The 12,204-nt window shown below is 43.1% G+C and overlaps 1 long non-coding RNA gene across 2 annotated transcripts in view; it reads left to right on the forward strand.

Annotated features, from left to right (window-relative positions):
- The first annotated feature begins 228 nt into the window (after nucleotides 1-228).
- LOC115481691 overlaps nucleotides 229-12,204 on the forward strand; it is a 37,225-nt gene continuing 25,249 nt past the window's right edge. For both annotated transcript variants that reach the window (XR_003943989.1, XR_003943990.1), the window contains exons 1-2: nucleotides 229-369; nucleotides 10,660-10,729. This is a non-coding gene — a long non-coding RNA (uncharacterized LOC115481691). The remainder of the gene's footprint in view (nucleotides 370-10,659; nucleotides 10,730-12,204) is intronic.

The following is a 12,204-nucleotide window of genomic DNA, read 5'->3' on the forward strand; positions in this document are numbered from 1 at the left end:
ACCTGTCTCAGAGCAGACCTAATTTGTGTGAGAACATATGTGCCCCCCCCCCCCCCCCCCCCAGACCTTGGATTGGCTTGACTTTGAAGAGTTGGGCTTTGCAATCTCATGAAAGGCTTTTCAGCTGATGTCAAGAGCTCACAGCAATGCACAGGAAAGATTTGACACCATTGCAGATTTTCATGTTTTTTAAATAATGAATTGAATTTGGCTTGGTTTAACAGTGCTGCTGAAGTTCCGGACAGAGAAAGGAAGGGATCCCTTGCCAGCATCGTATAGCGGGGACAGCGAGGTGTTGTTGCACATCAGGAACAGTGTTATGGAATCTTTGGGTGTTGGCCCCGATCTGATCCCTGATGACTTTACCAGGTACATTTTTTCCCCCTAAATTTACTAGAATTGTTTAATTCAGTGATGGAAGTGAAGGAACACAGCTGTGTTTTATCTTTCCTTACTTCTGCTCATCTGGGAATCATTGCACACTACCCCAGATTTCTTGTTAGTTTTGTCCTACATCTGACTCTCTTGTCCTAAATAAAGCATACAGCATTAAAATATTGCTGTAGAAACATAAATGAATGCAGTCAAGGACCAGAAGGCCCATCTAAATAGCCCAGTTTCATTCCCATTTCTCCAAGGACAAACAAGATAGCAAGACCCCAATGGCACTGGATTTTTGTGAAGGACTTTGGGAAATGGGACACACACACACACATAGGGTGGTTCTGAACATTTCAGCAATTTTATTTTTTTAATTTTATTTTTGTTGCAATTTTCAAATTAACATACAAGGAATCTCACTTGCATAGAAATACAGGAAATATAAAAGTAAAAAAAATACTACTCTTGATCACAAATATAGAATCATTTCAAAATGGAAACATAAACCCAAGTCCACAACATTGCGGGAAGGAGATAAAGTAGAAACTCTCAAGAAACCAGGGTAAAACAAATTATCAATAACATGACGACAGTAAAGGCTAGAAGGTAGCATAGATATCTTCAATCCATAATATATGATACTAAGTCTCGGTCCTATCCAGGGAACTAGAAACCAAACTCTTGCCGCTGATGAAGGCAGATAACTGTGATGGCTCATAGAAAACGTAGTTTACAGATTTCAACTTAACTACATTTGCACGGATATTTTGGAAAAAAATAATGCGCCTGGCTGAAGAACAGCAGGCCGAAATAGCAGGAAATTCCTCCTTATTTTGGGTCTCCATAGTCATCCTATATAATAATTCTCACCTTCAATGTTCCATTCGTCTTGCTGGCTAAGACCGTGGCTCCTTGGTCTGCTAGGCTCCGTAGCTCAGGCTGTTCTGCGCATGTGTGGGCCTCCCCCCAGGCGGACGTCACATACAACGCCACAGACGGAGGAGGAGGGGTGAAAGGGACAGGGCACAACAGTCGAGCGACTGACGTCAGAGACGGCACAGGGGCAGAGGCGGAGCTTCATAGAGAAGAAAGAGAGCGTCGCGACTTATAGAAAAAACCAGGTACGACCGCACGGCTTAGACTCTAGTTCCGTTGGGACCTGCACCTTGGAAACTCCGTGGTTGACGGCGACCGGGACCATTTCACGGAAACAGAGAGGGAGCGCGCGAGGGAGGGAGGCAGCCTGAACGTGGGAGGGAGGGAGCGAGCGAGGGAGGGAGGCAGCCTGAGGGAGGGAGGCAGGCAGCCTGAACGTGGGAGGGAGCGAGTGAGCGAGCAAGCAAGCGAACCAGCCTGAACATGGGAGGGAGTGAGCCAGCCAGCTTGAATGTTGGAGGGAGCCAGGGAGCCAGCCTGAACGTTGGAGGGAGCCAGGGAGCCAGCCTGAACGTTGGAGGGACCCAGGGAGCCAGCCTGAACGTGGAAGGGAGGGAGCCAGCCTGAACGTGGGAGAAATTACACTCTTGCACCTTTGATGACCCGCCCTATAAGGCGTACAAAACCCCAACCTTGGCTGACTTCTAATATCTGCTACCTACATTTCTGTACCCGCTCCGCCGAATGCCTCTGGTGGAAATCTCGGGCCCTTGCTGATTTCTTACACTTTAAGTTCATGCTGACCTCCTTCCAATCTGCTCTTTTACGCGCCAAACAGGATTATTATATCCAACTGACCAACTCTCCTGGCTCTAACCCTCGACTTCTCTTCACCTCATTGAACTCTCTCCTCAAGGTGCCCCCTCCCCCAATTCCCCCTTCATTATCTCCTCAGACCCTTGCTGAATTCTTTCACAACAGGGTTCAAAAGATAAACCTTGAATTCTCTACCTCGCCACCTCTCTCTTCACTAGTCCGTTCCCCTCTCTCTCCTTCCCCTCATTCCTTTTCCTCCTTTCCTGAAGTTACTATAGAGGAAACTACATTTCTCCTTTCTTCCTCAAAATGTACCACCTGTTCCTCTGATCCCATTCCCACCCACCTTCTTAATGCCATCTCATCTGCTCTTATTCCTTTTATCTGTCACATTCTCAACCTCTCACTTTCCACTGCAACTGTCCCTACTGCCTTTAAACATGCTGTTGTCACACTTCTCCTTAAGAAGCCTTCACTCGACCCTACTTGTCCCTCTAATTACCGACCCATCTCCCTCCTCCCTTTTCTCTCCAAATTACTTGTGTGCTGCTCATCACTGCTGCCTTGATTTTCTCTCCTCACATGCTATTCTTGACCCACTACAATCTGGTTTTCACCCTCTCCACTCAACTGAAACTGCGCTTACTAAAGTCTCCAATGACCTATTACTGGCTAAATCCAGAGGTCTCTATTCCATCCTCATTCTTCTTGATCTTTCCGCCGCTTTTGACACTGTCGATCACAGCATACTCCTCGATACCCTGTCCTCACTTGGATTCCAGGGCTCTGTCCTTTCCTGGTTCTCTTCCTACCTCTCCTTCTGCACCTTCAGTGTTCACTCTGGTGGATCCTCTTCTACTTCTATCCCTCTGCCTGTCGGCGTACCTCAGGGTTCTGTTCTTGGTCCCCTCCTCTTTTCTATCTACACTTCTTCCCTTGGTTCACTAATCTCATCTCATGGCTTTTCCTACCATCTCTATGCTGATGACTCCCAAATCTACCTTTCTACCCCTGATATCTCACCTTGCATCCAAACCAAAGTTTCAGCGTGCTTGTCTGACATTGCTGTCTAGATATCTCAATGCCACCTGAAATTAAACATGACCAAAACCGAGCTTCTCATTTTTCCCCCCAAACCCACCTCCCCACTCCCCCCATTTTCTATTTCTTTTGATGGCTCTCTCATTCTCCCTGTCTCCTCAGCTCGAAACCTTGGGGTCATCTTTGACTCTTCTCTCTCCTTCTCTGCTCATATCCAGCAGATCGCCAAGACCTGTCGTTTCTTTCTTTACAACATCCGTAAAATCCGCCCCTTTCTTTCCGAGCACTCTACCAAAACCCTCATCCGCACCCTTGTCACCTCTCGTTTAGACTACTGCAATCTGCTTCTTGCTGGCCTCCCACTTAGTCACCTCTCCCCTCTCCAATCGGTTCAAAACTCTGCTGCACGTATCGTCTTCCACCAGGGTCGCTTTACTCATACTACCTCTCTCCTCAAGTCGCTTCACTGGCTCCCTATCCGTTTTCGCATCCTATTCAAACTTCTTCTACTAACCTATAAATGTACTCACTCTGCTGCTCCCCAGTATCTCTCCACACTCGTCCTTCCCTACACCCCTTCCCGTGCACTCCGCTCCATAGATAAATCCTTCTTATCTGTTCCCTTCTCCACTACTGCCAACTCCAGACTTTGCGCCATCTGTCTCACTGCACCCTACGCCTGGAATAAACTTCCTGAGCCCCTACATCTTGCCCCATCCTTGGCCACCTTTAAATCTAGACTGAAAGCCCACCTCTTTAACATTGCTTTTGACTCGTAACCACTTGTAACCACTCGCCTCCACCTACTCTCCTCTCCTCCTTCCTGTACACATTAATTGATTTGATTTGCTTACTTTATTTTTTGTCTATTAGATTGTAAGCTTTTTGAGCAAGGACTGTCTGTCTTCTATGTTTGTGCAGCGCTGCGTATGCCTTGTAGCGCTATAGAAATGCTAAATAGTAGTAAGTAGTAATAGTAGTAGGGAGGGAGGGAAACTTCGGTCCCCTGCCACCCTACGCAGCGATTTCTCTTCGTTCCCCAGCCACCCATACCCAGCGATTTCTCTTCGCTCCCATGCCCCCCCTCCAGCCACCCATACCAAGCGATTCTCTTCGCTCCCCTGCCCCCTCCAGCCACCCATACCCAGCGATTTCTCTTCGCTCCCCTGCCCCCCTCCAGCCACCCATACCCAGCGATTCTCCTCGCTTCCCTGCCCCCCCTCCAGCCACCCATACCCAGCGATTCTCTTTGCTCCCCTGCCACCCATACCCAGCGATTTCTCTTTGCTCCCCTGCCCCCCCTCCAGCCACCCATACCCAGCGATTTCTCTTCGCTCCCCTGCCCCCCTCCAGCCACCCATACCCAGCGATTCTCTTTGCTCCCCTGCCACCCATACCCAGCGATTCTCTTCGCTCCCCTGCCCTCCCTCCAGCCACCCATACCCAGTGATTCTCTTCGCTCCCCTGCCACCCATACCCAGCGATTTCTCTTCGCTCCCTTGCCCCCTCCAGCCACCCATACCCAGCGATTTCTCTTCGCTCCCCTGCCCCCCTCCAGCCACCCATACCCAGCGATTCTCTTCTCTCCCCTGCCCCCCCCCTCCAGCCACCCATACCCAGCGATTCTCTTCTCTCCCCTGCCCCCCCCCCTCCAGCCACCCATACCCAGCGATTCTCTTCTCTCCCCGCCCCCCCCCCCCTCCAGCCACCCATACCCAGCGATTCTCCACGCTCCCCTGCCTTCCAATTTCCTACGGTCTTAATGCAATATTTCACAGTCCACATGTGTTTTAACAACCTTGAATAGTTTTGTATTGGCTGCAAATTTAATCACCTCACTCGTCTTTCCGAATTTCCATATCGTTTATAAATATGTTAAATAGAACCGGTCCCAGTACAGATTCCTGCAGCACTCCACTGTTCACTCTACTCTATTGAGATAAATGACCATTTAACTCTACCCTCTGTTTTCTGTCCAATATCCAATTTCTAATCCACAACAGAACCTTTCCTCCTATTCCATGGATCTTTAATTTTCTCAGGAGTCTCTCATGAGGAACTTTATCAAAAGCTTTCTGAAAACCTAGATACACTACATCAACTGGCTCACCCGTATCCACATGTTTATTCATGCCTTCAAAGAAATGAAGCAAATTCATGAGGCAAGACTTCCCTTGTCAGAACCCATGCTGACTGTCCCATTAAACCATGTTTATCTACGTGTTCTATAATTTTATTCTTTATAATAGTTTCCACCATTTTGCCCAGCACCAACATCAGACTTACCAGTCTATAATTTCCTGGATCACCCCTAGAACCCTGTTTAAAAATCAGCATCACATTGGCCACCCTCCAATCTTCAAGCAAGTTTCTCTTCAGATTCTCTTTTAGCCTTCTTTATTAATGCTTTGCATTTGACTTGCCAGTGCTTATGCTGCTTATTTTCTTCGTTTGGGTCCTTTTTCTGTTCTTTTGGCTCTAATGGCCTCTTTTACTTCACCTTTTAACCATGCTGGCTGACTTTTTTTTTTTCTCTTCTTTCCACCTTTGCAAAATATAAGTACATAAGTATTGCCATACTGGGAAGACCAAAGGCCCATCAAGCCCAGCATCCTGTTTCCAACAGTGGCCAATCCAGGTCACAAATACCTGGCAAGATCCCAAAAAGTTCAGAACATTCTATACTGCTTATCTCAGAAATAGTGGATTTTCTCCAAGGCCATTTAATAATGGTCTATGGACTTTTTCTTTAGGAAGCCGTCCAAACCTTTTTTAAACTCTGCTAAGCTAACCGCCTTTACCACATTCTCTGGCAATAAATTCTAGAGCTTAATTACACGTTGAGTGAAGAAACATTTTCTCCAATTTGTTTTAACTTTACTACATTGTAGCTTCATCACATGTCCCCTAGTCCTAGTATTTTTGGAAAGTGTAAACAGACGCTTCACATTTACCCATTACCCGTTCAACTCCACTCATTATTTTATAGACCTCTATCATATCTCCACTCAGCCGCCTTTTCCCCAAGCTGAAGAGCCCTAGCCGCTTTAGCCTTTCCTCATAGGGAAGTCGTCCCTGGGATGCATCTAGACTGGGCTTCCAAGATGGTATTTTTGAATAACGTCCACGCCTGATTTAGTGTCCTAACCTTTGCAGCCAATCCTTTTAGTTTCTTTTTAGCCATTTTCTTCATTTTATTATAGTTGCCCTTTTGAAAATTAAATTCAGCTACAGTAGATTTCTTTTGCGGGTTCATCCCAGATAGTAGCTCAGACTTGATGATATCATCACTGTTTCCCAGGGGACCGAACACTGCCACCTCTCGCATTATGAATTCATGCCACCAAGGACCAGATCCAAAATGGCTCCCTCTCTCATCGATTTCTGGACCTGCAGCTCCAAGAAGCAGTTGTTTATTACATCCAGACATTTTATCTCCCTGGCACTTCCTGATGTAATATTTATCCAGTCAATATTGGGGTCATTGCAAATCACTCATTATTATAGCATTGCCCAAGTTGCCAGCTTTCCTAATCTCTGTAAATAGTTCTTCATCCGTCTATTCGTTCTGTCCCGGCGGATGGTAGTACAGGCCTACAAGAATACTCCTTCCCTTCACACATGGAATTTCTATCCATAATGATTCCACACTGCTATCTGTGTCAGGTGGAATGTTTATTTTATTTGATTCAATTCCCTCTTTAACATATAGTACAACCCCTCCCCCCTCCAATTTGATCCTCTCTTTCATTGTGATACAATTTGTACCCTGTTAACAGGGTGTCCCATTGTCCTCTTTCCACCAAGTCTCTGAGATGCCTATTATATCTACCTCATCATTTAGTGCTATATACTCTAAATCTCCCATCTTATTTTTTAGGCTTCTAGAATTTGTATACAGGCACTTCAAATTGTGTTTTTTTTCCATTGATCTACAAGCTGCTTAGAAGTTGAAGGGGATAATGTGCATCCTTTATCCTGCTCTCTCATTAAGGGAAATGGAACTTGATAAACTGCCTTTCTGAGGTTTTTGCAACTACATTCAAAGCGGTTTACATAATTCATGGGCAATGGAGGGTTAAGTGACTTGCCCAGAGTCACAAGGAGCTGCAGTGGGAATTGAACTCAATTCCCCAGGATCAGAGTCCACTGCAATAACTACTAGGCTACTCCTCCTCTCCAAGCACACCTGGGTTACTTTAATCATTGTTGAAACCTCTGTACTAGGATTCCCTAGATGTCCTCTTTCAATAGTATCCTTCAAGGATATTCCACACCGAACCATACGCTCCTGGGCGACTGTTGGCTTTCCCCCCCATTCTAGTTTAAAAGCTGCTCTATCTCTCTTTTAAAAGTTAGCACCAGCAGCCTGGTTCCATCCCAGTTAAGGTGGAGCCCATCCCTTTGGAACTGTCTCCCCCTTTCCCAGAATGTCGCCCAGTTCCTAACAAATCTGAATCTCTCATCCCTGCACCAGCTTCTCAATCACGCATTGAGACTTCGGAGCACTGCCTGCCTTTTGGGTCCTGTGCGTGGAACGGGGAGCATCTCTTAAAATGTGACCCTATAGGATCTGGACCAGCTTTATACCTAAGAGCCTAAGTTTGGCTTCCAGATCCTGCCTCCCACATTTTCCTATGTCACTGGTACCCACATGTGCCAAAACAGCTGGCTCCTCCCCAGCACTATCTAAGATCCTGTCTAGATGACACATGAGGTTTCAGGCCATCCTGGGGGTGTGGTCTGGTTTTGGGCCATTGGGAGATTTCCCGGACTTGAGCATGGTTGAAAAATTGTGCTGATGGTTCCGGAGGTATCAGAGTGCCTTGGGACCACTGCACCACCAATTTTATTTAATTATATAAAGATGGGGAGCATGTTGTGACCCGGGAAGGGTCTTGATTTGTGGCTGCATTTTAAAAATTATACGCAATCATGAATGCGCGAACGCACATGCAAGTGACACACTTTTAATTAAAGTAAGCCCAGTGGTTGCAAGGAGAAGGAGAGGGGACTCTTGTGGACTCTCTGGCGACTCCAGTGACCCTGAAACGGTGCGAAAATTTGTGCAAGCACAGTGAGGTTAACAGAGACCTGCACTGATATCTGCAATCTAAATTGAAGTGTGTGCAAAGTTTTAATATAAAGAATTCAGGTGTGGGAAGCATGTAGATGTTTGCTTTGGCTTCATTTTGACTCTGTTTCTATGCAAATTGGTCCGTTTTTAATAAAGTTCTAATTTGAGTATTTGGGGGTTTAATGCAGATTTTTACATGGTCAGTGTTAGGCCATGGCTCTGACCTGAATTGTGCTATTAGAATTCAAAAATGAGAGTTTAAAGGTTTATTTTTAATATAAAATACAGGTTGGAATGTTAGGAAGTGCTGTGTGATTGTAAGCAGTGCTCTGATTGACTGCACAAGTCACTAAGGGAACCTGTGCAGAAACAGCTTTTGGGAGAGCGACAGTTTTGAAGAAGACAGAAGCACTGAAGAGAGTGTCTGACTCTCTATGGTTTGAAAAAGAATTAGTGAATAAAAATTTGAAGTAGTTTTGCCTGAAAATAAAGATATAAGCTGTCAGAAGTGTGTGAGAGAAAAAAAATGTATATTTTCCAGAGAATTTAAATGAAAAATTGAACTCTGAGGGGAGTTCTGTTGGCTTCAGTTCAAACTAAAAGTTATTTCAAAGGTAAATTTTAATCTGTGACAAAAGGAAATTGTCACTGGCAATAATATATAAATTTTGTCTTAATTACTAAAGAATTTTCAGATCAGAAAGTGATTAAAAAAAAAACCTGTTCTTGACTTTACAATTTTCTTCTGGTAATAAAAATTCAGAAAGGTATATCTCCATATTAAATGAGATTCTCTGTAAATTAAATTTAAAGCATAAAGACCTTTTTAGTTTAATTTGGGTGTGAAGACAAACCAAGGGTCTTGTCTTGAATTTAAAGAAATTGTTGTTACTTTATAGTGATTGTTTTAAAAAGAGTGAGTGAATGTGTGATATTCTGAAGAAGAAGACGGAAGAAACTAAAGAATGATCTGTAGTTGGAGTGAGGGAAAGTAAAATAAAAGTTTTAGTGAGGACATTCAGACAAATTTTTTTCCCGTTTTAAGGGAATTTTGTTTTATTAGGAAAGCTCAGTACAGGTATCCTGTGACAGGCAGGCACATAACAGGAGGCACACACACTGAAGGGAGGAAGTCTCTTTCCTTTTATTTTAATTTGCAGCTAGGATATTAGGGTGAAGATCAACTTCAAGTCATCCAAGACAGATGAAAAATGAATAGCAAGAGAGCCTGAAGAACAAATAAGTAAACAAGAAAAGTAAATTAAATGACATTAGGACATTTAAACACCAAAATAAAAACTTTTCCTGAAATCCATACAGAACTTGAATCTTAACAAAGAAGGTTAGAGGAATGAAATGGTTCTTGAACATATTTTGAGGAGAGTTTAATAAATACACTTAACTTTTATACACTCTGTAGGAGAAAGAAAGAGAAAAAAAAGTTATTTAGAAGTAATTTATTGGATCTTTAAATTTAAAAGTTCTTTAGTATTGTATATTTTCCATATACAATACTTACCTGAATGTTGTTGCTGACTGATTACGTGTAAAGAGAAGGAAATAATTAGAATTGTAGACACTAAAACTGGATCCAAAGTGTTTTAACCTATTTATTGTATATTTAATAATTTTAACACTTTTTAATTAGAAATACTTTTAAATTATAAGTGCAATAAATGTCACATTAGTATTTTAACGTTACCTTTGTGTGATGAAAAATTTGTAATATCTCTTGATTCTGTAAGCATTTCATCACCCAATCAACAAACATACATATTTTCACCCGATTCCATCTTAAAGGGTGGAGTATTTTCTTTTTGTATCACCTTTCTTCTAAGAGTTGGACTCCAGACTGAGGTAACTCGGCGCACATGACTACATAAAAAAGGTAATAAAGTAAGTCTGAGTTCATCTCTCGGTGGAGAGATTACAAAAGGTTTCTGGAAGAAAAGTCCATAAGCAGAAAAGTAAACTTGGAGAAGACCACTTCTTATCCCGGGGGGTATACCAGGAATTTGTGAAATGGGATACTGGGCTTGATGGAACTTTGCTCTGACCTAGTATGGTGGTTTTTATGTTCAGGTTTTGGATAACGAATACGGACACACATGAACTGTGGGACAGAAGGAAAAGATTTTTGAATTGGGTGTGGCCATAATTTGTTTAATAGATGACTTCAGAATAAGCTAGACACATTAAAACAGTGCAAGGCGGACACTAGCGTTTTGAAGACGAACTGGGGCTGCTTTAATGATTTTTGGCCAGGTCTAGACTGAGTGTAGTATCTTCCACTAAATGGTCCAAAGCAGAGTTCTTTCCCATGCCCACAAGTCATTGTTTGAAATAACACTATGAAAAATGAAGCTGAACTTTCTCCAGAATAATGTTCCTTAACAATAAATGTTTTCTCTTTTTCTTTCTCTCTCTCTCTCTCTCCTTTATCTATTATTTTTTTTGTTTTTTAATAGCTTCTGCTTTTCAGAAATGGCTCCTGTTTGTGCTGTGGTTGGGGGTGTGCTAGCACAGGAAATTGTAAAGGTAAAAGTCCTCCTCCATCCTTCATCTGTTCTTTTTTAATGTACCATAAAGTCACTGCTGCTTACAAGGCATACTCTAGACACCTTCACCCTCCCTATGATGCGGAGGGAAAGATGAAAACCCCCTCAAAACCTTCATGTTGCCAACAGCACCCACATAACTTGAATGCCTCCTTGGGGCTGAAATAGGCAGCAGCAGACCCCAGTTGCTCTCATCACCCATGACACTGCCTGGCCCTTGGCTCCTCCTATGCCATGCTTACACAAAGGAGTGCTAAATGTCAGCAGGGCAGGAGTGATGGGATTGCTTCTGTCTCTTTCAGCCCAATGGGAGGCATCTAGGATAGGGGAGATCTGAGGGCAGGGCATTGGTTATGTGGGAGCAAAGCGTTTGCATATTTCTGCACAAATGTTTTGCCTTGCTAAGTGAGATTTCCAGAGATCATCTTTTGCCAGAATAGTGTGGGGCAGTATCTTTGCCTAATGTTATTTTTCTGCTTTTTAGCAATTTTGACTATTCAAACAAGCTCTTTGTCTAGGACACTTACTTACCTTTGTTTATGGGTGTTGTGATCATTGAGAATTTCTGAAGAAATTGCAAAGGCCATGGTTGTATCAGGAAACATCACTACAGACTGGAAGGATCCCATGCTAAAAAACATGGCTCAGTTCTTTGAGAAGAAGGTTGATTTATTTTACCCCATCTTGCAGATGGGTCTGTTTCATATGTCTGGTTTTGATCAACAAATGATTCCTGGAGCAATACATTATTTCCCATTGTACTGCATTTGCCACTTATTTTTCCTCATTTGCTGATCTAATTTTTTGAAGGTTTTTTTCTCCTGCAAATTCTGTTGCTTCTTTATACTGGTCGACTCTTACTCATTCCTTCTACTCGCCGCAATGTTTGTTCAAGTTTAATGATGAAGACAAATTCTGGGTGTTTACATTCCTATTTCAACACCTTTTGCATATTTGGTTCTGATGATGCTTTTAAGTAAGCCTGAAGGGCTATGACGATAGCTCTATAGGTATAATCTATTTCTTTTTACTTGTTTTATAGACATTTTTATTAAGCACCAAATAAATCAACAAACAAGGCCATAGTGAAGTAGTCCAATGTAATAAAGACACACAAGTGCTGAGAGAACCAAAAAGTCAAATGAGATGAGGTTGGGAATACAAATAAATTTGGTTGAATAATGAGAAAAAGCATACAGTAACTTCTAATTATTTACAGTAACAAATAACACCCCCTTCCTCTCCTATATAATCCTCCATTCCCCTACGAGCACTAACAGCCAGTGATGAGAGAGACATCAAGAGAAAAATCTCCCCTTCCCCCTCAATATAAGCAGTTAAGATGGGCAATTCAATAGGAATGGTTACCAAGTCTTTTCCCACTTGGGAAGAGTATGGTGCTTAAGGGCTAGCAAACGTTTCATATCACAAAAGTACCCCAGCTTAGTAATCTAT

The sequence above is a fragment of the Microcaecilia unicolor genome, chromosome 1, assembly GCF_901765095.1.
Source record: "Microcaecilia unicolor chromosome 1, aMicUni1.1, whole genome shotgun sequence".
NCBI lineage: Eukaryota > Metazoa > Chordata > Amphibia > Gymnophiona > Siphonopidae > Microcaecilia > Microcaecilia unicolor.